Source organism: Monodelphis domestica, chromosome 4 (assembly GCF_027887165.1).
Source record: "Monodelphis domestica isolate mMonDom1 chromosome 4, mMonDom1.pri, whole genome shotgun sequence".
Taxonomy (NCBI): domain Eukaryota; kingdom Metazoa; phylum Chordata; class Mammalia; order Didelphimorphia; family Didelphidae; genus Monodelphis; species Monodelphis domestica.
Window position 1 is genome coordinate 341788195 of NC_077230.1, and position 27973 is coordinate 341816167.

Below are 27973 nucleotides of genomic sequence, written 5' to 3' on the forward strand. Positions count from 1 at the left end.
TTCTGCTGAGAGGAAACAGCGTCCAGTAGGAGAACTCTTCCTCTCATCCTTTCCCCACTTTTCCAACTTCTGTCCCCACCAGGGGAAAAAAAAAACAGCAAGATGAGAGGAACAACCCGCTACCCATACTGCTTGTGTGAGCTGGAAGTCACTAACTACAATCCTCTAGATAGAATAGAAGACTACTAGTTCTCACCATCTGTCCTCCTTATGGTACCTTCTCAGCTGAGGAACACTTTGATCTGACTTCCTGATGCACTCTAAGGACCCCTAAGCCTTGCAATCTGCCTGACTCCCAGCTATCTTTAAGACTTCCAGGGCTTTCCATCTGTCTTGCAGCTGAACTCCTTTAAATGTGATCTCTGTTCCTTAAGAGGAAGTTCCTTGAGAAAAGAGATTTGGTCTTGATTTCCTTATTCATACCCCTAGTTCTTAGCAAAGTAATTGGCATGTGGAAAGCACTTAATACATTATTTTTCATTTATTCATTTGTGATGATAATTCTCATTTCTAGAGCACTTTTACATTGCATACATATTTCTTAAAATAGCCCTGCAAGCCTGAAACATTGTGGGATGATCAAATGTTATTATGACTTTGCTTCTAATAGCAATGCAATGACCCAGAACAATTCTGAGGGACTTCTGAGAAAGAATACTAGCCACATCCAGAGAAAGAACTGTGGGAGTAGAAATGCAGAAGAAAAACATGATTTATCATTTGTTTATATGAGTAGAAGATTTGGGGGTTTGGTTTAAAAGATTACTCTATTGAATTGAAATTTTTATTTAATTAATTTAGAATATTTTTCCATAATTACATGAATCACACTCTTTCCCTCCCCTTCTCCCCCACTCCATAGCCAAGGAGCAATTCCTCTGGGTTTTACTTGTGCTGTTGATCATGACCTATTTCAATATTATTAGTGATTGTAAAAGATTACTACAAAAATGAATAATATGGAAATAGATTTTGAGTGATAAGACAAGTATAACCCAGTGGAATAGCTTGTTGGCTCTGGGAGCGGGGAAGAAAGAGGGAATGTAGACAACAAGAAACATGTAACCATGGGAAAATTTTTAAAATAAGTAAATGAATAAATAAAATACAATAATAGCCCTGTGAGCTATATTGTATCATTAACCCTATTTTATAAATGAGGGAATTGAGGCACCCAGAAGAAAAGTGTTTTAATCATGAACTTATAATTATTAAGTGGTGAAGACAAGATGAATCAGTCATCAAAATCCAATGGAAAGGGGGCAGTTGGGTAGTTCAGTGGATTGAGAGCTAGGTCTAGAGACAGGAGATCTTGGATTCAAATCTGGCCTCATACACTTCCTAGCTGTGTGACCCTGGGCAAGTCACTTAATCTCCATCGCCTAGCCCTTACTGCTCTTCCACCTTGGAACCAATACACAGTATTGATTGTAAAATAGAAGGTAAGGGTTGAAAATTTTTTTAAAAATGAAAAATCCAATGAAAAGATAAAAGCCAAGGTGCCTGGTGAAGGTCTGGGATGCAGTGGATGATCTTCTTCAGTGTCAGTCAATAAACATTTATCATCTACCAGGGGCTGTGCTAAATGCTGGGAATACAAAGAGGCTTGATTAGGAACCAGTCTTCTGTTCTTTTCATCAGAGCTCATCTGGGTTTGACTGAACACGTGATAGATATGTGGAAATCACCAGCTTTATTCCTTCTAGTGAGGCAGGGTATCACCTGGCTTTACCATGTCCCCTGTCCCTACACTCTTCATTCTTCCCTCCCTCCCTGTCTTTTGACTTACTGACTTAACCTTTGAGCTTCACTTCATACCTGAATTGTCTTTAATGTGTTTGTTGTCTTCCCCAGTTAAATTGTAAGCTCTTTGAGAGCCAGAACTGCCTAACTTATTCTCTTTGAATCCTAGGTGCTTAAGAGATGTTTGGCACTTTGTGGGTGCTTAATGATTGGTGTTTTTATGCATTCATCCTTAGATCATTCATTCATTCAAATCACATTTCCCTAACCCCCTACTCAGTGACCACAACTATCCATTCTCTAGGTCTATGCCTCTCCAAACTCCTATTCAACTACTGTAGCTGGCTGTGCTATTCCTCCTCCCCTGTCCCCTCTCTGTCTTCTCTCCTGTCTTCTCCTCTCCCATCTTCTCCTGTCCTCCCCTCCCCTCCTCTCTTCTCCTCTCCTCTCTTCACCTTTCTTCTCTTCTCCTCTACATCTTGTTCATAGAATTATAGGCTCTCAAGCTCAAAGCCTTTGATATTCTCTAGTCCAATCCCCTCATTTTAAGAAGGAAGAAACAAGGTTCCAATGAGAAGGGAGATTTGCTCAAAGTCACTTGGCTGCATCTCCAGGAAATCAGCAATCAGCACATTTTCTTCAGGGCCAGTGAACTGGCTGAAATCTTCAGGGTGAGTTTCCTGATGGCAGGGATGGTGTTTGAGCAAACCATCCAAACTGGCATATATTAGTGAAGTTCATTCTATGTGCTAGGCACTGGACTAGGTGCTGGAAATCCAAAGACCTTGCCCTTTAGAAGTATCAGATTCTCTCATTCAGGAGAGTAGCTAGATGCTTCAAGAGAGTTTCTGAATGAATGAATGGTAATCCTGGTGAGCAGAAAAAATGCTGCATTTGATGTCAGAAAATTCTATGCAAAAAAAAAAAAAAAGGGGGCAGCTGGATGGCTCAGTGGATTGAGAGCCAGGCCTAGAGACAGGAGGTCCTGGGTTCAAATCTGGTCTCAGACACTTCCCAGCTGTGTGACCCTGGGCAAGTCACTTAACCCCCATTACCTAGCCCTTACCACTCTTCTGCCTTGGAGCCAATACACAGTATTGAGTTTAAGATGGAAGGTGAGGGTTTTAAAAGAAAAAAGAAAATGATGAACAATAAAAAGAATTATTAAAAAAAAATGTAAAATGAAAGGGTTAGATCCAATGATTTCTAAGATCCCTTCTAGCTTTGATCACAGTGATCATAATCACTCTCATTCCTAAAATGCTTAACAGTTAACAAGGAGTGTTGTGGTTTTTAAAATCTTTTTATAGTGTCCAAGATCTTTATAATTTCTCTATCCTCTTCACAATTTACACAGGACTCCCCAATCTACAAAGCATTTTGTAGTTTACAAAGTACCTTTTGTTCTCAAAGAACTTTACAGTTTACAAAGCCATTTGGGAGGGCTTTCTATTGTTTTTACAACTTCCTCATTCTAATCTCACACTCATAATACTTTTTGTAAGGCACATGGGGATAATGTTATATTTATTTACCAAAGGAGGAAACAATGTGACTCAGAGAGCAGAAATGACTGTCCCAAAGTCACCTAGCTAGGAGCTGGCAATGTCAAAACTTGAACCCAGAAACCCTGTCTCATTCTAGGACTTTCTCACCTCACCCAACTAAGTTATTTTAGTTCTTCGTCCCTCAAAAGCATGGCTGATGCTTCCATGTGACTTCAGCTTTGACTTCTCATTTCTTCTCTACTTTTGTCTTTAGGCTGACAAATCAAAACTCTCCAGCATGGGTGCTTTCCCTGGACAGAAGTGGGTAGGAGGAACGACTTCTTCTAAAGAAGAGGGGGCATCAGGGGCATCTTGTGACCAAGACAGATTCCTCTTGGGGTTCAGCATCTGGTGACAGGTGTCACTGGAGGGTAATGCCAGGTCCTAGGCAGGGTTAGAGCTGAGAGTTTGAGTGATGGGCTGTGGGGGAAAAGAGAGAACTAAACAGAGGGAGAGTCAGAGATACTAACAAAGTGACAAACACAAAAAGAGACAGAGGAAGTGACAGGGAGGTAGAAAGGGAGAGTTAGATACCTACACAACAGCAAAAAGAGAGGGTGGAGAAAAGGAGAGCATAGAAAGAGAATGACAGAGAAAGAGGCTGCTTTGAAGGCAGAGGAGAAAAGGAAGGGAGGAAGGAAGGAAGGAAGGAAGGAAGGAAGGAAGGAAGGAAGGAAGGAAGCGAGATGTGTGTCGGTGAGGGGAAGGGAGGAGGTGTCAATGAGAAGTTAGCAAAAGCCTCGAGTGCTCTCCTGGAGCTTTAGTAGGCTCCCCCACTGTGCCCTGTGCCAGGGAGTCTGAAGCTATGCTGGCACGCCTTGTCCTTCATCTCCTTTGAGCCGCTCCCTGAACCCCCAGTTCCCAGTCTCCCTCAAAAAGAGCTACTGCCAAGGTACGTTGAGGGAGAGAGACGAGTGCAGGACAAGGGAAGAGGAGCCTGGGAAAGGTAAGGGGATGGAGGCTTGATCTTTGAGTGCTCTTTTGATTGAGGCTGAAGGGTGTGTTTCATTGCGTCCTGGTGGTGGGGTGGGATCAAAAGAGGACGCCCTCGGTTTCCCGGGTGCTGTTTATCCGCAGGCAGCCCGTCTCCTAAAGGCTAGTTCTCTAATACCTCCCCCGACCTTGTATTAAGAGTTTGATTTTTCACCTGCTCTTTATCAAATTTAAGGTTTACCAAATCCTCACCTCCCAGCTCCAGGGGTGGAGAGGATTAGCACTATGACTTTCACTGCCGGCGGGGAAAGTTACTTGCCCAAGGTCACTTCACTAGGAAATGTCTGGGTGAGAGTTCGGGTTCGGATGTGGACGCCTTGCCTCTAAACCCGCTGGACTGACTGCCCCATCAAAAACAAACATACACCGCTCTAGAAGACCCAAAGGCAGAAAAAAGTGCGCGGGTGAGGGGGAGAGGGCGAAGCCCCGTTTGGAGAGCTCAGCGCCGGGAAGGGCATTTCCCGGGGGATTTGGGGATTACGTAAATCCAATGAGGGGGGAGATTAGCGGTGGAGCGGGAAAAGGGCGAGGTGTACCACCTATGAGACAGACGCGGAGCCTCAGATCCTCCAGCTGTAAAAAGGGGCCAGGTTCCGAGCCCTGAATGCTCCAGCTCTATGAGCCCACCGCATGTGGTATGGGCAAGCCTAGACGTAACTGCACCCCCTGAGGCTTGAAGGACCCGGCCTGAAGGAGAAGCGAGAAAGAGGTGAAGAACGCAGATGTGTACGGAGCTCCCCAGACTCGCGGCCCTTGCTCTAGAGCCAGATCCTAAAGAGAACCTCGAACGCGAGGTTGGGAGATCGGGGCCAGTCTCAGCTCAGCGGCTGCTGCTGGCTCCCTGTGTGACCCTGGGCAAGTCATTTCCCCCTTTTTTGGCCTTAGTTTCCTTATCTGTAACATGCAGCTCCCAGCTCTCTCCCCATAAAGGAAAGGCGCGAGAAAAGCTCTTACTGCGCCCACAAGGTCATTGCTTGGTGTGTGTGTGTGTGTATGTGTTTGTGTACATGTATTGTGTGGCAATTATATGTACTACACGTGTGTATGGCTTTGATATAGGCATGTGTTACATGCGTTGTGCGCTATACATGTTATGTGCATACATGTGTTGTTATATTTTTGTGTGTACATATATATTTTGTGTATTGCTTTGATAGATCCATGGGTTATGTGCATGTGTACTAGGTGGCATGCACATGTGTTGTATGCATACATGTATTGTTTTGTGTGTATGTGTTGTATTGGGTGTGTACATATGGATATTGTGTGCATGTGTGTTTTGCTTTGGTATATGCATATGTATGTGTGTTTTAAAAGACATGCATGTACTGTTATTTGGCGTGTATATTTTGTATTCATGTGTATTTAGTGTTATGTACATATAGCTCATAGGTGTGTGTATTGTTTTGATATGTGCATGTGTATTGGGTAGTGTGCATGCATGAATTATTTGGTATGTGTATGTTGTGCGTGTTATGGGGATAGCAGGTAAAATACTGGTCCTGGAGCCCAAGAGGTCCTCATTTCAAGTCTTATCTCTGCCTCTATGAACAGGAATGTGATCTTGCAGTGGGGTGGCTCAGGGGATAGAATACTGGACTTGAAGTCAGGAAGATCTGAGTTCAAATCCTGCCACACATCTGTGTGAACCTGGGCAAGTCACTTAACTATTCTCAGCCTCAGTTACCTCATCTGCAAAATGGGAATCATAATAACAGCACCAAACTCCCAGGGTTTTTGTAAGGATCAAGCTAGATAACATATGTAAAGTAGCTTGCAGACTTTAAAGTGGCGTATCATTGTTAGCTATTATTATTATTACTATCCTGTCACCTTTTTGTGCCTCGGGTTCTTAATCAGCTAAATGGGCCGTCTGCACTCTGTGGCCTCATGTGGCCCATTCTGGTTCTGAAGCTGTGCTGTGACCCAGTGCCAGATGTTCTGTATGCACCACGGAGTGTGGAGGTTCGTATATGCGGGCACACAAAGCCTCCTCTCTAATGACACTTGCATGTGGGCATGCGTTTGGACAGGACGCAGCAACAACAAATGTGCTCAGTGTGCGCCATGTGCAGTGCGGTTCAATGCGCCGTCTGTACCACGCAGTCCCTCTCTGGGCATTGTGTTTCTGAGCGTGTCACTCACGAGGGATTAGAACTCCGCTGAGAGATGCTCACCTGGCTAGAAAAGCGGTCTCAGGCGGCGAGGGAGCACCTGGATCTGACTCTGTCGGCTGGCCCCTTCCCTCCACCCACCCACCCACAGCCTCTACTTCCCTCCCTCCTTCCCTGCTGTGTCTGTTTTCTGCGATGGGAATCATTCACTGAGCATTTAACACTCAACTGGCTCTCCACGAGGCAGGGGGATCCAAAGGTAAAGACGAACCAGCCAAGGCTCTCAGGGAGCGCCCATTCTAATGCAGGGATGCAACAGGGACCTGGGAAGGTCGAGATACACGTGCAAAATCAACATAAGGTGACATTGGAGGGGAAGGCAGTAGCAGCTGAAAGCATTGGGACGGGTGGCTCTTGAGCTGTCTTGTAAAAAGCCGAGGATTGGGGCAGTTAGGTGGTTCTGTGGATAGAGCACCCAGCCAGGAGACAGGAGATACTTCGTAGCTGGGTGACCCTGGGCAAATCACTGAACCCCAGTTGCCTAGCCTTTACTGCCTTCTGCTTGGAACTAAAACTTGGAATCCATCCTAAGACAGGAGGTGAGGGTTAAGAAAAAAGGAAGGAAGGAAGGAAGGAAGGAAGGAAGGAAGGAAGGAAGGAAGGAAGGAAGGAAGGAAGGAAGGAAGGAAGGAAGGAAGGAAGGAAGGAAGGAAGGAAGGAAGGAAGGAAGGAAGGAAGGAAGGAAGGAAGGAAGGAAGGAAGGAAGGAAGGAAGGAAGAGGGGAGAAGGGAGGAATTCAAGAGGGAAAGCATTCCTGGCACGGAAACAGCCAGAACAAAAGCATGGAGCTGGGAAATGAAGCATTATGTGTGACGCACAAGTAGCCCAGTACAACTGGACCATGGGGTGCATGGTTTGCAGTGATATTACACTTATAAAAACAAGGACTGTCTGTAGCCACATACTCATTTTGCTTGATCACTGAGGCAAGACAGAATAAAGAAAATCACAACATACCAAAGCCAGATAATGCAGGACTTTAATATTATTTTCCGGTTGATATTATCTGTTCTGGGTTCCCATGGCCTCTCTGCCATTCCCTCAACAAAGGTAGAATCAACTGTGCAAGTGCATATCTGGGTGAGCAAAGAGGCGGACACTCATTCCACTCTAAGCCCGGCCTGATTCTCTGCATGGTCCTTGGGTCTCTGTATGCCTCAAGTTTCAGCTCAACTCTAAAGAGTACAGGAGATTTGGAGGTGGATCTAATATCTCTGATGTTCTGAGAAATGTCCTTCAGCCCCTGGGGATAACCTGGGAATTCCTGAGTTTTTCCCAGGGATGGATAGGAGCCAAGCCCTATAATACTCACCTTGAGCTTTGTTCCCAAAGTCTTATACCCCATGGCATGGATAAACCCTCATAGGCAGGCTGGGTAGCTCTCCTTTCTCTGCCTACTGTGAGGAGAGGTTATGAATCAGCAAGTGGAGGGAATGTTCCTAGGAGTAACAGAACAGTAGACTTATGGAGAACCTTAGAGCCATAGAGAAGCCTAGAACATAAGAAGTTAGCACTTGAAGGGACCTTTGAACATGCAAGAGCTGGAAAGGACCTTAGAGCATAGAATGTCAAGCAATTGAAGAGATATTAGGATATTGAATATCAAAACTATCAAGGGACCCTAGAGCATAGAATGTCAGATCTAGAAAGAATCTTAGAACACAGAATGTCCAAACTAGAAAAATTTAGAACAGAAGATATCAAACATGGGAGGGATCTTAGAACATAGAATTAAAATGTTAGAGTTGGAATAATTCTAGTAGCTACCATTTATATAATACTCTAAAGTTTGCAATGTACTTACAAAGACCTCATTTGATCCTTATAGCAACCCTGGGAAGTAAGTATTATTATCATTCCCATTTTACAGATGATGAAATGAAAGTGGGCAGAGGTTGTGACTTATCCAATGTTACTTAGCTTGTATCTGAGGCAAAATTTAAATTCAGGTCTTTATGACCTAGTTGAAAGTGACTTTAAGCGATCTAGCTCTATTATATTATTGAAAGAAATCAAAGCCTAGAATCATATGTTGACTTTGGAGTCAGAAGGTACAGGGTTTGAATCCCCATTTGGCTACATTGAACCTGGGCATTATTGAAATAATCATTTCTGCATTCCAGGACTCAGTTTCTTCCTCCATAAAAGACAAGATCTGGAAGCAAAGATTGTTAAAGTTCCTTTTCCACCTTAAATATGTTGATTTGATGAAGTCACGTGTCCATAGTCAGTCACATACCAAATTAATGTCAGATCCAGGTCTGAAATTCAGATTTCTTAACTCTTCTGCTCCTAAGATTCCTTTCCAATATGCCAGTGGTTTCCAATGATTTTTGTCCCCAACTCCTTTCAGCAATGAAAAAGGCTATTGTAAACTCCCAGGGTAATTTTATATATATATATATATATATATATATATATATATATAATTTTAGATTAATTTATTAAATGATTACAATAACTACAATGGTAGGGGGCAGCTGGGTAGCCCCTAGATAGGGGTGGATATATAGCCAGGACTGGAGATGAGAGGTCCTAGGTTCTAATCTAGCCTCAGACATTTCCTACCTGTGTGACCTTGGACAAATCACTTAACTCCAATTTCCCAGCCCTTATCTTTGGATACTTAGTATCAATTCTATGCCAGAAGTTAAGAATTAAAAAACAAACAAACAAACAAAAGAAACCCTACAATGGCAACTTTTGCCCCCAAAAGTTCCAAATTAAAATGTATATGATCTACCATATAATTGCATCTAAAATTATGTTGTATATACATATAATTATTAAATATTTAAATATAAAATAGTAAAGCTAAATCTATTTGTAACACAATTGGGAATTCTTTACTGCTTACAATTATTAAATAATTCTTAGCACCAAAGGGTTAGGTCCATGGTGGTGAACCTATGGCATGTGTGCCAGAAGGGGCACTCAGAACCCTCTCTGTGGGCACACTCACCATCACCCCAGCACAAAGTTCACCAGAGTTCCTTACTAGAAAGCCAAAGGGATGCAGGGCCAGGCTGCTCCACTACCTGTCTCCATGGGCACCTGAGGACATCATCCACCCTTCTAAAAGGTTCACCATCACTGGCTTAAGCCATCATTGAGATCCCCTAATGAGTTCAGAAACCATTAAATTTGAACCACTTTCTGAAACCTATTTCTTCCCATAGGGACTAAGTCTTTATTCTCAAAATTCCAAATACTGTGAAGATGAGGTGAAATTATTTAGTGTCTCCTGAAATCATGGTATTTCAGGGCATAGAGATATTTCTTTCTCTCATTCAGGATCAGAACCATCTTTGTAGTCTTTCTTCATCACTTTCTTAAACTTAGAGAATCAACAAAACAATAAATCAAGTCCTGATTTGTAGCATTTGTCAATTTCTAAGGCATAAATGTTTCTGCTGAAAATTTAACAATCAGCTCTTGAGTTGGCTCCATCTCATGCCTCCCTGTCATAGGACCTAGATATGATGGTGGCTATGATGGTAGCTCAAAGTGACATGGCACCTTAAGGTTTCCAAAGCACTTCACATGCATTGCTTCCCGGATTCCTCACAAGTGCCCTAAGGGGCTTCATCAGTAAATCAGTCAATAAATACTCCTCAGGTATTCATTATGTGCCAGACCAGGAATACAAAGAAAGGGAAGAAAACAAAAAGACAGGACTTGCATTCTAATCATGAGATATACAGAGTAGATGGAAGGCAATCTCAAAAAAGAAAGCACGAGTAGATGGAGTGAACTGGGGAAAGCCTCCAGCAGAAGGTAAATTTTCAGCTAAGCCTTGAAGGAAGTCAGTGCAACCCCTATTTTTAAAAACCCTCACCTTCTGTCTTAGAATTGATGCTAAATATTGGTTCCAAGGCAGGAGGGCATTAAAGGCTAGGGCACTGGGGATCAAGTGACTTGTCCAGGGTCACACAGCTAGAAAATATCTGAGGATTTGAACCCAGACTCTCCCATCTCTGGGCCTGGTTCTCTCTCCATTGAGCCACCTAGCTGCCCTCTGTTACCTCCACTTTATAGGTGAAGAATTTCAGGTGCATTGTGATTCTTCCTATAATAGCATTGCTTGTGTCAGAGTTGCTAAGTACAGAGATAATATTTTTGAAAGATATTTCTAGTTCTCTGATGACTTCAAGTTCAGGAGATTGATCAAGGTCCTTTCTAGCTCTAAATCTTATAAAATCCTATGAGATCAAGCAATTTACCACCGGAGAGCACAGAGGCAGTAGGTAGGAGGATTTGAATTCCAAATAGAAGGACTTGAACTCAGCTCTCCCAACCGCTATTCCCACCAGCACCCTAACCACCATTTTCTTATCCTGCCTGAAAGGTTCCCACCACAGAGGGAAAAGGGGCGAACAAGGCCACGCTCTCAAGGGTTATTGGGCCTCAGGATCCAGGAACTCCCCCAGGGGTAATACATTTTCCCTTGGAGCTTAGAATAGAAAGTGAATGTGGAGGGCAAAGTAAAACAACTCCAGTAGGGTTTAGAGCTGGGAAAGATGCTAAAAAGATCCCTGAGGCCACCACCCTCTCAATTTAAGAGTCAGATTTAAGAGGGGAGAAATCCCAAAGAAGAGAAGGGACTTACCCAAGGTCACAGAGTCCTCTGCTTCCCAGTGGACTGGGCTTTCCATGACCGCCCAGCTTTCTCACCCTCCCGAGGGAATGGACCTTCCACCCATCTCTGGAGCTGCCACAGCCGCACAGTGGGGCTGGCTGAGCACGCCTGATTGCTCATTCGGTTTCATTCTGTAGGGGAGCCCTCGGGGGTGATGAGTGAGATGAAACCCCGCCGCCCAGGCTAACCACAGCATTGTTCGCCCGTGAGGAAAGGACCACGGGGAAGAACTTTGCATGCCAACTCAGGGCAAGGGGATTCCAGCCGGGCTTGACTGACAGGGCCCCTGGAGAGAAGGGCAGGGGATTACCCCGGTTGGACATGCTGAGAGAATTCGAGATGAGAAGGAATGGGAGCTCACGTTTCAGAAGCACTTTCTCAGCCTTTTCCTTCCCAGACCCTGGCGACAAGCCTGGGAGGGACGCGGGGGAAGCAGGCAGAAAACCTAGAGCGAGGAGGAACCTCAGGCATCCACTGTCTGGTCCAGCTCCTTCACTTTGAGTGGGAGGAAACAAAGGGTCTTTCCTGTACACCCTGTTTGGCAGATGAGCCTTACGTGGTGAGTTGCTGGCAGAACCGTGGGACCACAGATCTAGAAGGTATCTAAAATAGGTCCTTTAGTCTAATCCCTTCATTTGACAGATGAGGAAACTGAGGCCAGTGAAATAAAACTACTTGACCCAGGTGACAGAGCGACTAAGTCAGAGAGCAGGGTTTGAACTCAAGTCCTGTCTCCGTGCTGCCTTCTTCTCTCCGGACTTCTTTCTGTGTCCTCTGCCCTCCTGCCCCTGCTTCTGCTCACAATCATTTCCTGAACAGAAGGAGATGGTTAGGAATAACATCGTCAGGGAACAGTGGGACTAGAATTCACACTTTAAAAAAACGCAACTCTTCCTTCCATCTTAGAATCAATACTAAGTATTGGTTCCAAGGCAGAAGAGTGGTCAGGGCCAGGCAATGGGGGTCAAGTGACTCGCCCAGGGTCACACAGCTGGGCAGTATCTGAGACCAGATTCAAACCCAGGACCTCCCACCCCTAGGCCTGGATCTTCTAGTTGTCTCTTGATGATATTTTTAGGGACTCTATTGCCCTAGCTTTAATTCTATTTAATTCCATTCTATTCAATACACATTTATTATGGTTTAAGTAGAGGGAGCTCTGACATTTTGTCATGGATCCTTTCTGGTTCTGAGTTCCTTCATCCTCTGATATCTTAGGGTCTTGGAGTCAGAGAGAAATCAGAGAAAGTGGCTTAAAAAAAGACAAAACCTTGTCAACCTGGAAAGCTCAACTTGGGCTTGATGAACTAGTTGGAAGGAACCCTGAGAGGTCCAATAGACCAGCTTGATTTTACAGAAAAGAAAATAAATTATTTCTACTGGGACAGTGGCTTGTCCAAGATCCTGTAACAAATTGGTGACAGGGCTAACAAGAGAAAGGTTTACTCTATCAAATTGTTTGACTTCTCAGGGAAGGAAGAGAGGAAGAAAAGAGGGAGGGAGAGAATTGGGAACTGCTGGAAACTAAAAAATACAAATGTTAAAAATTGCTCAACATGTACTGTAATTTGGAAAATATTTTTTAAAGAAGAGATAAGTTTAAAATCCCTCATTCATTCAATGAGTATTATCTGAGCACCTAGGATGATTAATATGAGAGAGCACAAGGGACTTCACTTAGAGAACCTTGTAGCCAAACTCCTTCCTTTTGCAGAGCTGGAGGATAGGTGACTTATGCAAGGTCACACCAATAAGAAGTAGCAGATGCAGTTCTGATTTTAAAATCAGAGAGTACACTTCTTACTTCCCCATGCTTTCTCTCTAGGATGTTGTCACCCCTTTATTCAGCATTGTTGGGGAGACAGTAAAAGACTCACAGGGCAGTGCACAAAACACTGAACTGTAAAGTGAGAAGGTCTTCTCAGTGACCTCTAAGGTCCCTTCCAACTCTAAATCTGGGGCAGGAAGACCCAAATCATAGGCTGGCAGGGGACACATGAGCCCCTGACAGGAAATGATTGGAGAAAGGTTAAGCAGAAAATTATGTGCCACTGACCTTAGTGCAAAAGGAAGGGAGATGGCAGGTTTGGCTGGTCAAAGAGAGTTTCCTAAAAGAATAACAAACAACCCTAGGACCTTACCAATTATAAAGCATTTTCCTTAGAGCTGCCTGTGAATGATGGAATTCACACAACTTTGGTCACTTCAATACATTTGAACAGACTTTTAAATATTATTATTGATAATGATAGCTGGTGTTTACATAATACATTTGCAAAATTTTTATTGTTTTGTTTGTTTTAATTTTTGGTTTTTTATTTGTTTACTTTTTTCATTTATCTATTCATTTATGTATTTATCCACTTATTCATTCATTCATTATTCATTCCTTTTATCCTCACAAGCACCCCAGGAGGCAGGTGCTTAACATTACCCTTATTTTTTCAGATGAGGAATCTGAGCCAGAGAAAGGTTAAGTAACTTGCTCAGGTAGGACCACACAGTTGGTAAATTTCTTAGGTTGGATTTGAACTTGGGTCTTCTGGCTCTGTCCAGCGCTCTTTATCCACCCAGCTGCTTTTTAAAATTACCTTCTCTGCACAAGGGCATCATGTTAGTAACTAAAGACAGAAAGACAAAACTGAATAGTTCTTATGACTTTAATAAATTTATATTCTACTTTGGGGCCCCAATATGTGGGGCCCCAAACAAGAAAGAGTTAATACATGGCAATTTCAAGAGAAAGAAAACCTTAATAATTTGGGGGGAACTGTGTTTATGATTCTCATATTAAAATGGGGAAACTGAGGCACAGGGCAGTGAAGTGACTTGCCCATAGCCATACAGTTAACAAGTAGTGGAGTTGGAATTAGGATCCAGTTCCTCTGACTTCCATTCTTTCCATAGTATTTAGTACAGTGCCTGAGGGCACACAGTATAGCAGGTACTTAATAAAAGTTTATTGACTGAGTAAGATCTAAGCCAGAAAACTCTGAAGGGTAAGAATGCCTGATAAACATATATAACAGGGAAATGTAAAACAAAGTACAGAGTGCCAAAAAAAAAAAAATCAAACGGGCATCAAGGTGGTACAATGGATAGATCACCAGTCCTGGAGTCTGGATTCACCTTCTTGAGTTCAAATCTGGTTTCAGAAAATAGTTGGGTAACCCTGGGCAAGCCATTTAATCCTGTTTGCCTCAACTTCCTCATCTGTAAAATGATCTGGAGAAGGAAATGGCGGGCCATTCCAGTATCTGCTAAGAAAATCCCAAATGGGATCATAAAGAGTAGGAAATGGCTTAATGACAACAACAAAAGCACTAAAGGTGTCCCACGGAGAGAAATAGTAAGAAATAAGGCTGAAAAGGTAGAGCGCCAGCAGATTGTTGAGGGTCTTGGACATCAGAGGAAACTGATCTTCTCATGGGCTTGGGGAGTCACTGGAGACTTTTGAGCAGATGAGTGCCCTAAGCTGTACATGAGGAATAATTTTTCTAACATTATTCAATAGATGGATGGGCAGGGAGAGAGGATAGAGGAGGAAGACCTGTTCAGAGACTCTTACAATAGTCCAGGAACAAGTGATAATACTACTAGTAGAAGTAGCAGCAACAACACAAGTGGTAGTAGTACTAGCTAGCAGTAGTAGTAATTAGTATTTATGTACACTTTAAGTTTTGCAAAACTCATTATAAATATTATCTCATTTTATCCTCACAACGATCCTGGAAAATAGGTGCTATCATTAGCATTTCTCCTTTTATAGAGGAAGAAACTGAAGCACAGAGGTTAAATGACTTCCTCAGGGTCATACAGCTGGTAAGTGTCTGAGGCTGGATTTGAATACAGTTTTTTCTGACTCCAATCCAGTGCCCTGTGTACCATGGCACCCCCAATGAGAAACCGTATAAAAATGGTAACAGGAGGCTTGGAGAAAAGGTTATTGTGAGCCAAGAGAAGATCAGTGAGGACCTGGATTCAAATCTCCCCTTTGAGAGATACTAAGTATATCTGTAATCTTGGGCAAGTTACTTAAACTTCTTGTACCTCAGCCTCCTCATCTGTACTATAAGAGAGTTGAACTACATGGTTTCTGAGAACCTTTCCTACTCTTGATCTATGACTCCTAAGAGTAAGATAACAAGACATTTTTAAAATAGAAGCATTGATAATACTATGACAATTCTTGGTTAACTGACTGACTGCGAAAGGTTTTAAAAGAGTCAAAGATACCTCAAGGTTTCAAACAAATAAGGGAGAACAGTCTATTTTCACACAGTGAAACAGTGGGTATATAGACAGAGACCTGGATTTGAGTCAGGAGGATTGAGTTAAAATTCAGCCTCAGATATTTGCTATATGACCTTGTACAAATCACTTAACTTATATTTGCCTCAGTTTCTTCACCTGTGAAGTGGGTTGCTAATAATAGCACCCACTTTCCAGGGTTATTGTGAGAATATTTCTGAAGGAGAATTAAAGTAGATGAAATGGGTGGAAATGAATAAAAAATAAATTTAGATTATATTGAAATTCTGAAGAGTCTTGAAATAACTGGGAATATTTAGCCTAGAAAAAAGAAAATTTACAGGGGATAGGATAGCTCTCTTCAAGCTCTTGAAGGGATATGATGCAGAGTGGGGCATAGGCTTGTTCACTTTCATCCAGAGAGTAGAAGGAAGTGAGAGCTATAGGTAAAAACTGCAAAGAGGCCAATTTAAACTTGGTATCAAGAAAAACCTCCCAACTATTAGAGATATCAAGCAGCAGAACTGACTGGATCAGCTGCCTGTTGATCAAGAGATCAACCTTTTAATTATTGAGTTCCATAAAAGTTGGGCTGTCTGTATCTCTGCAGGTCTGGAACCCAAAGTTGTAGGTTGTAGCAGGGATTGCTATTCAGGCATAACTCGGGAAAATGCTCTCTAAGGTCCCTTCCAACTCAGAATCTATGTGATTTAATAAGATAGAGTTACAAAAAGTTTTTGACTTTTGTCTATAGGCAATTCTGATTCCCAATTGGGCTGGGATCCTCTGATAAAGTCCTCCATCAAGGATTTATTGCAAAATAAAGATGATCTTGGTCTCTTGAAGGCTGTGCCAATAGAATGGAGGCTCTTACAAGTCCTATCTATCTGGAAAGCTCCAGGCAGGGGCTGAGCAATGACCATTGGGGTCTGTTGTCTGAGAAGCAGCAAAGCTGAGGACTTGGGAGGCTTATCCCTAAATAGCTGGTAACTAGGGCATGAATTATCTTACCACAGCAACCAATAAAATATTTTTTACTAAGGTAGAGGGTAAGGGGGGATGATCTGAGTTCAATATCCCTGGATAGAATCAAGGGCTTTTAAAAATATTGTTTCCATGCCCTATTGGTATTCATTACATGACCAAGAGATCTAGATAAAGACTTTTGGGTAGACCTTCAGCCCATGCCTTGAACTGCTCCTTCCCATTTCCAAGAAGACGTGGAAAAAGCATATGGGATAAGAAAGGTCAGGAGGGGATACTATTGGGAAGGGCACTCCTATCACCAAAATCCAAGATTATAGAATAATTACAGTAAGGCATATACCAGATTGGTAGGTTCAAGTGTGGTCCTGTGCAAAGACAAAGGAGTATATTACTTCTTAAGATATGGTTTGTTTCTACTCAGGTGGGGAGACTAGAATTGATAAACTCAGCTCTGAAATGGGAGCACTGCCTGGATCCAGGGAATGCTTGTTAGGGGATGGAATCCCTGGAGGACATTATAGGACAGTGATGGCGAACCTATGGCATGGGTGCCAAATATGGCATACAGAGTGCCCCCCAGAGTTCATTACTGGTAAGGCAGAGGGACTCAAGCAGAGATGGTCCTTTCTCCCTCTCTACTTTGCCTGACATTTTTTTTCCATATCCTGAGCCCCTCTACTTAGCATCCCAATGGAAGTGCTTTCTCCTTCCCCTGTGTGGGGTAAGGTAGGGGTGAGGCATGGCTGGCACTCAGTGGCAGGGAGGGGCATGGCACTTGGTCTGGGGGTGGAGCCCAGCACTCTATCTCTAAAAGGTTCACCATCATTGTTATAGGATATTAAAGACTTAGAAGGTATTGGCTTCTTCCAGATCTCTGCAGATCCACTTCTAATTAATTAAATTATTTTAAAATTAATTAATTAGCAGAGTTTATTCACTTAATAATTTAAATGTAATTAATTAGCAGGTCCCTAAAGGATATCTACCGGTACAAATGTCAGTCAACACATATAACTATTGGCTCTAAAAAATTATCAAGAAGTTACCAGGAGCCCATTTTAATTCAAAAGAAAAAACTTATCCATTAGAGCTGAAGTATGATGAAATGGGCTGCCTCAGAAGGTAATACTCTGCATATCATAATAGATATACTCATGCATAAAAACTTTAAAACTTATAAAGTCCTTTCCTTGCAACAATCCTGGGAAATAAGCAATTTGCACATGTTCACACAGTATCAGAGTTAAGATTTGGGGTCAGATTATATGACCTTAAATCTAGCTCATTTTCCACTGTAATAGCTCATTGTTCCCAGGAAGTATCCAAGAAGAGATTGGATATTTGTCAGAGTTGTCAGAGAGAGGATCCCTGCATTGTACAAAAGGAGAACTCAGATGACTTCTCAAGTCCCTTACGGCTTTGAAGTTCTATGATTAAGAGGATGGGTGATATAGTGGGGAGAGAACTGGGTATAGAATCAGAGGCCCTAGATTCAAATCTAGACTGCTATTTATATTCTGTGCGCCCCTGGGCAAGTCATTTACAAGTTGGGGGGGGGGGGGACTTCAATTTCTTTGTTAATAAAATAAAAGGTTGGACTCAATGTTACCTTAGAGTCCCTGCCAACTCTAATTCCTCTGAGCCTGTCCTTGGTGGCCTCTTCCAGGAAACTTTCCCTGACTACAACCAGCCTACACTGATCTCTGCCTGCTCTGAGCTCTCCAGCCTCCTGGTCTTCTTCCTCATTTGGCTTTAGGGTAGATTGCCTGCTGCTTTATATTCTCTTTCCCAATGTCCAGGTCTGTAATGGGAAGGGCACTCGATTTACTATCAATCCTGGCTTATTAAACTTGGGATAATTGCTTCCTCACTCTGGGCTTCATTTACTTTCCCCAAATTGAAAATGAGCTACACTGGAACCCAAAGGATCCCTGAACCCCCTTTCAGTTCTAACGTTTCCATCTCAGAAATACGCAATCCTCAAAGGATTGAGGAGGGAAAAGCGTGCCAGGGCGTTCTACAAAGCCCCAAACTCATGGGAAACAGTACATTTGAAGCTGCCCTCGGGGGTTTCTCCTCATCCTCTGTGCCTTCCCCAGTGGACCCTCTCCAAATTCTTCTTGCACTTAGGAAAGTGAGTTAGGGATTCCTCTCTTTCTGCCACAGGAACGAATATCTGAGCTGGATCGGACCCTCCCAGGTCATCTGAGCCAACCTTCACGTTTTGCAGATGAAGAAACTGAGGCATAGAACGGGGAAGTCAGTCAGCCAGCAAACATTTATTAAATGCCAGCCAGACATTTTTACGTATTTGGAGGGGGGTGGGGGGGAGGCAGACAACAGTACTGCCCTTCAGGGACCTTACAATCTACTGAGAGAAAAACAAACAATTTTTAGCCATATACAAACAAGCTCTCTATGTATCTCTGCCTCTGAATAGGTTTAGGTCTCTCATCATCGATCGACCTGATCTAGGAATCCCGGAATGTATGGCCTCTCCTGGCTAAATTAGAAAGGCATGGCCATGAAGGAATGCCACCAAAGGCAGGTGAGATTGCGTTGAGGAAATTAGGGGCATCCCAGGCCAGTGAAAATGCAGAGTCGGGAGCTGGAATCTCGGGGAAGGACCCGCGAGGAGATCTCTGGAAGTGACTTTCGAAGGGTTGAATGCCCAATGAGAGGCACAGAATCGGAGGGTGTCGGCTCTGGAAGAAACCTCCAAGATCATCCAGACCCTTCATACAGTGTACAGTGTAGAGGAGGAAACCGAGGCCAGGAGAGGTAGTGCCTTGCTTACTGTACCCGGGTTTCCCTTGCCAGATAGAAGCAGAGTCAGCTAGCTCTCAGATCCAACTCTTCTTACTCCAAAGCGGGCTTCCTCCGCTGAACATCCCTCCCATTAAGATCTCGCTGCTGCCCGCCCCCCAGGCCTGGGGCCCGGCACTAACTCACACTCCACCAGAGGAAGCTGATTCAGGTTCTGGCTGCCCCCCAGAGAAATCGAGTCACGCGCATTTCCCCGAACGCCTCCCCCTCTAGGACCCAGCGTGCTCTCGGGGCGGGGGAGGGGAAAAGGGAGGCAGGGGGATGTGGCTGAGATACTAGGGACGTAATTTAAAGCAGAAGTTGTCCCAAGTCGGGATTACTGGCTGCTCTCCTCCAGGGTCCCAGTTTCCATGTCGCCCGTGTGGTCCCTCTAGAGCCCGGGTCTGCAGAGGGAGGGATGCTGGGAGAGTTCCCCGAAGTGGGGAAGGGAGGGCTTGAGGGAAAACAGAAGTCCGGGAGCCCTAATAACGTCGGGGCAAGATGAGCGCTGGGCTTCGGGGAGACAAGCGGCGCCCCTGCTGAGTAAGGTAAGTGCGCAACTAGGGCTCCCTGGGACCTTCTCCCTCCGCTCCCTCTCCCCCGCCGCCCCTCCCCGCACACATATCCCCACCTCCTGCCCTTCTCAGGCTCGGTTAATCATGAACTGTGCGGAGAGTCAATCGGGTTTCTGAAGTCCACAACTTGGACTCGAAAACCTTGCATTTTGCCTGAGCGGCCGGGTGAGTGGGGAGGGGTCTAGAAAGATCAATTGCCATTGGATTCAGAAGGTCCTGTTCAACACCAGCTCTCCGAGTGATCTTGGATCAGTCACTTTCCTTTTAGCAACCTCAGTTTTCTCCTCTGTCTAATAAAGGTACCTGGACCACTTCTGCAGCTGGGCTTCTGGGGGGCTGGGGCTGGGGGAGGGGAAAGTACTTTGAAAACTGTAAAACATAGGAGGAATGATCCCTATTCCTACTTCCCAGATCAGGGAGAGGAGCCGAGAGTCCTGGACTGGTGGGCAGTACTTTCTCCCCAAACCTCCCAACTTTGTCTTCACTGTCCTTCCTTGATACTTTACCGGCGAAATCTTCAAGACTTCAGAATCCACCCCTCTCTCCAGTTCAGTTCATTGGGGGAAAGTTGGGGAGGGGTGCGAAGGGCCAAACAGAATTCCATCTTCCTTGGGCTTGGTGAGGGTGAGGTACCCAACTTTCATTGCCCAGAACCTGATCTAGGGGACTGAGGCACGTGATCCTGGAGCAGGTGAATGGAGGTGGGTTAGAAACAAGGGCTGTGATGCCTGGCGACTGTGGGAAGAAAGGGGAACTCCCAGAGCTACACACGACCTTAAAATGTCCAAGGTTAGAATTGGAGGAAACTTAAAGCCATTTGGTCCAGCCCCTTCTGTTTACTGATGGGGAACCCGAGGCCCAGAGAGGGCAAGTGATTTGCCCATGCAGACAACACCTCTCAAAGCCCTCCCTAAGGCAATCTCCCCCCACACACACACACACAATGGTAGATGGGAAAGTGGTCCAGCCCCTTTTACCCTGTATTGAACATCGGAAAGAACTTTATTTCCTTGAATAAAAAATAACTTTAAAATCTGTATGTAAGGAAGTGGTTGTTCTCCCCAGAAACCCACATTGTAAAATGAGCCACTTATAAGGGAATTTTAGGGTCTCTTCACCTGGAGTCCATGGATCCTTCTTCAGATAAGTGGTGATCTAAGAACTTGGAAGGGAGAAGATTTCATCTTTATTTTCACTAAGCTCTAACTGAACTGTATTATTTCCTGAATTAGTGAGCAAAAAGAGTCTATTGGCTTTACCAGCCTGCCAAGGGGGTCCAAGACACAAAAACAAGAAAGAATTCTTAGTTTAAAGGGAAGTAAATGCAATATGTCCATATGTAGAATGAATAATTGATGCTTTAGTAGAATAAATGCTCCTTGGAGAAATTAAAAAAAAAAAAAAAGAACTTTATTTCTTTTTATCTGGTCCCCCAAAGACGGTTTCTGAGCCCTCTCTTTCTACCCTGTCTCTCCTCCAGCCTCATCTGTGACCCCCTACCCCAATACCTCCAACCTGACCTGAGTGCCCTGGATCCCTTCCCTCTCAATATCTTTAGCTCTTCTTGCTCTCCAGCTGCCTATATCTCTCCCAACTGTAAACGCCTTCCCCTCTGAGAGTGTCTTTGGTCTACCAGGCATTATCTCCTGTATATACCTAGTTATTTAAATGTTGTCTTTCATATTAGAGTAGAAGCTCATTGAAGGCAGGATCTATTTTGCCTTTCTTTGCGCATCCTCAGTTCTCCGCATAGCGGGAGTGTTCTATAAAAGCTGGTTAATTTGTCTTGGAGCTCAACCTACCCCCCTCTTGGAAGCTTTCCCCAACAGTTCTGTCTCCCGTTGTAATCATGCCTGTCTCTTGCTAACATCCCACTGAACTGTAAACTCCAGGAGGGCAGCAATGGTTTCATTCCTCCCCTTCCTTCCCTCCCTCCATTTCCTTCACCCTCACATTCCCTTCTCACAATGGACTTGCCATATAGCCTAGCAGTATAGTACTTAGTAATGTTAAAGAAAATGAGCCCCTTTTCTCCTTTTTTTGAGGAGGGACAGTGAGAAAGTTAGAGAAGTCTTCTCCTGTGTTAGGGAGGGTCTCCATCAATCATCCCCACTTACAAAAGAATTACAGTAGATTATAATGCTTTGGGGTTAAAAGGGATTAAAAAGAGCTAATGATTGTACCTAGTCTAGCCGTTATGCCTTTAGTGGCATTCTGGGATTTATGGGTGAGGAGACCCAGGAAAGGGACAGAGATTTACTGAAGGTTACACAGTGGAGCAATGCCACACACTCATACCCCAGGGCTCTTAGACCCAGGGGTAACAATAATACCAAAAAAGGCTTTAAAGAAAGTGTTTGCTGGGTGCAACTAGGTAACTCATGGATTGAGAGCCAGACCTGGAGATGGGAGGTTCAAATGTGACCTCAGCTACTTCCTAGCTGTGTGACCCAGGGCAAGTCACTTAACTCCCATTGCCCAGCCCTTACCACTCTTCTGCCTTGATACTAATTAATATACAGTATTGATTATAAGGTGGAAAGTAAAGGATTTCCCCCCTTTTATTTAAATAAGAAGGAAAATACTTTTCTCACTGTAGCCCCAATGAGGTCTGCAGTACAAGTGCTGTGATCTCTATTGTATAGAAGAGGAAACAGGTTTAAAAAGGGAAAGTGACTTCCTCAAGGTCCCACAGCTCCGGATGGGCTGATCCCAGTGATTTCCCCAAATACGGGAAACTCAACTGCTCTCCCCTGGGGGAGGGGGGGAGATTTTTTAAATAAAAAAAATTTTTAATTGCTTTAAAAAGCAGCTAGTAAGCTCCACATCCAGATCTCCTGTTTCCGAGGACTGGAGCTTTCCCAGTACATCGCCATGCAATGTGTCACAGGTGATCTCTATTACACACAAAATACCCTTCATTTCTGGGCGACTCTCTAATCAGTGTGGTACCATAGATAGAGCACAGGACGTGGAAATCAGAAGACATGGGAGGGAGTAGTTTTGTTGTCTACTATGGGGCCATCAAGAATCATTTCAACTCCTTCAAGCCTCAGTCTCCTCATCTGTAAAATGGAGAATGTAATACTTGAGAATTAATAAACACTTACTAAGTCCCTACTTCGTTGGTCAATAAACATTTATTAAGCAGCTACTCTGTGCCCCATACTTTGCTAAGTATTGGAGATACAAAGAAAGCTAAAAGAACATCCTTGCTCTCAAGGAGTTTACAGAGGAGACAATATGTAAATGGCCATATAAAAATAAGATATGTATAGAATGAACTGGAACTAATCAGCAGGGGGAAGGCACTAGAATTAAGTTGGGGGGGTGGCAGTCAGGAAAGGGTTGCTGTAGACATGAGAACTTTAGTTGGGAAAGGCAAGTGGCAGAAATGAGGAGGCAGGAGATGTTCTAGGCATGGGGACAGCCAGCAAAAATCTCCGGAGTGGGGAGATGGGCTGTCTTATTCAAGGACCAGCAAGGAGCCAGTGTCACTGTATCACAGAGTGCATGTCAGGGGATGGGGCGTACAAGAGGACTGGGAAGGTGTATGTATTTGGAGAGGAGGTCATGAAGATTTTATTATATATAAAATTATATATCCTGGAGGTGTTGAGGAGCCACTGGAGCTTGTTGAGTGGGGTGGAGGTGAGAGTGAGGGTGACATAATCAGACACCCCTTTTCCCTCTAAACCCTTACCTTCTGTCTTAGAATGATACTAGCCATCCGTTCCAAGGCAGAAGAATGGTAACCGTCAGGAAGTTGGGGTTAAGTAACTTGCCCAGGGTCCCATATCTAGGGATTATTTGAGGGCAGATTTGAACCTAGGACTCTCATTTTGAAGCTTGGCTCTATCCATTGAGTCACTCAACTGCCCCTAGAAAGACCACATTTAACAGCAGAGTTGAGAAATGGACTGTAGTGGGGAGAAACTTGTGGCTGCCAACCTCAGTAATGTGGTGAGGAAAGCATCTTTCAAAATTTAAAGCACTATAAAATGGAAAACTTTTTATTCTTTTGGTTGCCAATCATCTGCTATCCCAGATGGCTAGTAGTCAGCAGGGCCAGCTCCACCTTCCCTGACCCCACAACCCAAACAACAAAACAAAACAAAAAAAGTAAGGGGACAAAGCTTGTCTCTGCTCTCTCCACTTTCCATAGGAGGGGGGAAATGGGAACATCGAACCGTTTTAGGGAAGACATCAGTTCAATAAAAGGAAGAATAGTTGAAAAGTAGAATTCACTCCAGGTCACTGATGGTAATAATGTTCCACTAGGGGCTGAATGATCAATCACTTGTTGGGGGAAACTGTAGACCCCAGATGGATGTTTAGACTAAGTGTGACCTGAACCTTTCCTTCTTGTTGTGCAATTGGAGGATTCTTGATTTTCATGACTTTTACGGTCTAGAATTCTGACATTCTAAGTTTCCAAGAGAGAAAGTTTGGCATGCTGAGATTCTAGTTTTGAGAAGAAAGTTTCCTTTGTTGCTTCTCTTCTCAAGAACTCTTGGCTGATTTTGCCTTGGGGTTGTGAGACCCATTGTTGGTGGAGAGAGCCTTAAGAGGAAAAACTCTACTTTGTTTTATGAAATTAAATGTTTTAAATAGTCAATAAATAATAACTCTGGCCTAGGATCTTGTATATATTATGCATGGTGACAGTCAGTTGTGAGATCATAGATCTACTCTTGATGTAGATTCTCAGTTTAGTTAGAAAACGGGCGAGTTGGCAAAGTAGATGGCTGTACCTAGAGTAAGGAAGACCTGAATTCAAGCAGAGGAAAATGGGAGTGTCAGTGTAGAGAGTGGAATTTGTAGTCAGGAGACATGGGTTCAAATCCTGTTCCTGGCTACTGGTTAGCCCTGTTATCTTGCTAAAGGTGATCCTTAAAGGCATTTTCCAACTCAATCCTACATCCCAGGGAGAACCTTGAAAAACAATCCCTCCTGTCCCACCTTTAGCTTCCCTCTTCTTCCTCCTCCATCCCCACCACAAAGCTCTTCAGCCCCAGGCAGTAGGGGTTGGCCCCTGTCAGGTGGGTGGGTGCAGACCTGGTGAGTCAGTCTCCTGTGTGTCTGATGGGGCTCTTTAGCTCCAGGGTTGCCAGAGCTAGGCTGGAAATCAGCTTTATGCCTCCACTTTTTTTCCTTCCTGTTTGGTCAAAAATTGTTAAGATTTTTTTTTTTAACTCTTTATGTCCACTATCTCCTTAGAGCCCTCTTTAATTGGGGTAAGGATATTATAAATGCAGAAACCCCCACAAAGCTGCAGAGTTGGTAATCTAATCTGGAGAACTACAAAGAACCTCAGCACCAGGATTTACCCTGAAGGACAGAGAGGAATACTTAGATTGGGGTTTTTTTTTTTTTTAATTCCTTACTTTTTCTCTTAGAATCAGTACTGTGTATTGGTTCCAAGACAGAAAAGTAGTAAGGTCTAGGCAAGGAAGGTTGAGAGACTTGCCCAGGGTCACACAGCAAGGAAGTATCTGAGGTCAAATTTGAATCCAGCACCTCCTGTATCTCAATCCCCCGCATCACCTAACTGCTTCCCTTAAAAGTATTTTGGAAAGGGGAAGGAGGAAAAAGTCAGTTTATTTGAATTCACACAAATTTGGGAAAGATACAGAAACCAGAAATCAGGGTTGGGGGAGGGTGGTGCCTAGATTAAATAGCCAGAGGCTAGGGGGATTGGGAAAGTACTTAAGGTTTGATTATCTTCTTTAAAGGGAAAGAGGCCAAACCACTTTGTCTTTTGAGTTCTTTGTTTGAACACCCTAGAAGAGAGTCAATTTGGAGATCCTTGTGGAAGTTATCATTGACCTTTGATGGTTGAGGTGATTCTGCCTTAGGTCATAAGGAGGCACTGTAGAGTCAAATGTGCTGCCTTAGTTTACCATAAAAAGCAAGGAACAAATGGGGGTGTCCAGGAGGGCTAGGAGAGGCAGTGGGTTCACCAAAGGTGGGAAGCAAACCTAGGCTGGAGCATAGAAAAATAGCCCAAGGGGTCAGTCCCATTCAGTAAATTGGCTTTATAAAGGGTGACTCCAAATTGAAAAACAGGCACAAGGGGGCCCTGCCCTTGGCAAGCAAGTCTTACTAAAGGAAGGGCACTACATTTCCCATAGGCCACCATGTCTTAGGGATCTGAGGTAGACTTCAGTGACTGGGTCTCCCTGAATTTTTCTCTGGAAATCTCGGCCATAGGTAAGTTTTCAGAATGGCTTCCTTGCTAGAAAAGAAAATCTCTGAGGAATGCAAAACCATATTTTCAAAAGAATGATGATTCTGGGTTTTGCTCAAGGCCATATAAGATGAATTCATGATGTCAGCCCCAACAGGTATGCAGAATTTTGGACTGATTGAAATATTCTGATGGCCTTTCAAATCATTTGACATTGATGCTTAGAATAACAGTGAAAGTTAACTTTATTAACTATCTTTTAACAACATCTTATTACATTTTTTCATTAAAATCCACTTGTAGCAATTATACATATATAAATCATACTTAATACGAAATTATAGTTTGCCTAAGAATACCATAGTAATGGCATAGTTCAAGCAACAGTTAAAGAATAGACAAATAACAAGCTGTAGAAATACAAAAGCTAAAAAAATAAACAAACATAGCACAGCTTTATCAAGGTTTGTAAACTTGGTAATGACTCAAAGCACTATTTATGGAAAGAAACAACAAAAAAGAAAATATCAGAATATACTAAAGATTCAAATTCATATCCTTTTATAAAACAAAACTATCTTAGAATGCTTGCCCAAGTTTGATTGTATAAGATAACCATAAGAGTACTTATATAAAATTATTCAAAACAAATTCAAAATTAAATTCAAAATTCTCATTTCTCATTTCCCTCTGAGAAGAATGAGATACTAAGGTTCTAATAACAACATCCTTTTTAAATTACACAGCTGATTTTGCTCTTATTTTAACTTTATTTTTAAAAAGAGCTCTGCTAGGATGTCTGAATGGAGTAGGGATTATATTAATTTAGTTACCTATAACACCATGCTCAAATAGATTGGCTATTTCACTCACATAAACCACTATTGTCTTTTTATAGCTTTCAAATAATATTTTGTTTTATTCTTTCCTCAAGCACATGCAAAAAGAATTTAACCTTATTTTTAAAAATTGAGCCAAATTATCTCTTTCCTCCACCCCAAAGATGGTTAAAAAAAAAAAAGAGGAAATGTCATGCTAAGGGAATCGAGCATAGAGAGTCCTAAATCAGGCCAAAATCACTCTCTCAGCTTTTCCTTAAGACAGAAATCCACCTGCAGTTCACACATGTAACCCCATAGGGCTGCTGGAATTATAGATCATTTGTTTCCATAGCATTTCTTCCAATTACATTCTCATAAGATTTAATTCCAAATGGCATGGTCTTCTTAGTCACATTTAAGATTAAATATAAATTTTCCTCACATTGCTACAACTGTGTAAATTTTTAAATTACTAAGATTCAGTATTCTTTCCTAAAATCTAAAGTGTAACCTTCTAATATCATATTGAAAAAAAATCATTATATTCTGAAATTCTACATAGATAGTGAATACCTGATGATTTACCCACAAACTTTTAAAAGAATTCTGGACAAATTATTGTAAATCTTCAAATGAACTGATATTGAACTATATTAGACTTTATAACAAAATAAAACATAAAACTGATTTGAAACTTTTCTACTCTAGTTGGGTGTGAAATGAGTTCTCTCACACTTCTGACTCTCCTAGTTTTCAGGTTGAAGCATTTGTCAGCCTTAAAAGGGCTCGCATTTAAGGCAAGGTACCAAGAGAATTCTCAGAGGAGAATGCAGGAAGAAAAATAGCAAGGTGAATTCTATAGTTGGCTCAGGGACATGCGCTGAGGCAGTTTAATGGACAAAGTAAGGAGGAACAAGGACCCCAGGATACTTAGTCCATGTCCAGAGTCTTCTACAAGTTGATGAAGTCCTTCCCATCTGGCTGCAAAGTGTCATTGCACAAGTGTCTTTTCCACTAGACCCCATCTCCAGCTTCCAGCAGTAAGGAGGAGTGGTCTGGTCAGGCCACTAGTAAATGACTAGGATATGAGGTGGTTATGGCCCTAGAGGTTTGAATGAGACCTCTGCAGTTGGACAAAAGGAAACTTATTCAGAATTTTAGCAAGGTTAAGCTTCATAATACCAGAAATAGATTGTACCAAACTTGAGGATTGGGAGTGGTAGGTGCAGGAGTTCACTCACTGTGGAA

General features: G+C 43.1%; 1 protein-coding gene across 2 annotated transcripts in view; it reads left to right on the forward strand.

The window, feature by feature from the left end:
- The first annotated feature begins 19413 nt into the window (after positions 1 to 19413).
- The window catches only part of LOC130453595 (transforming growth factor beta activator LRRC32-like), a 41982-nt gene continuing 33422 nt past the window's right edge, over positions 19414 to 27973 (forward strand). For both annotated transcript variants that reach the window (XM_056794947.1, XM_056794946.1), the window contains exon 1: positions 19414 to 19687. The gene's annotated coding sequence lies outside the window, so the exon portion shown is untranslated. The remainder of the gene's footprint in view (positions 19688 to 27973) is intronic.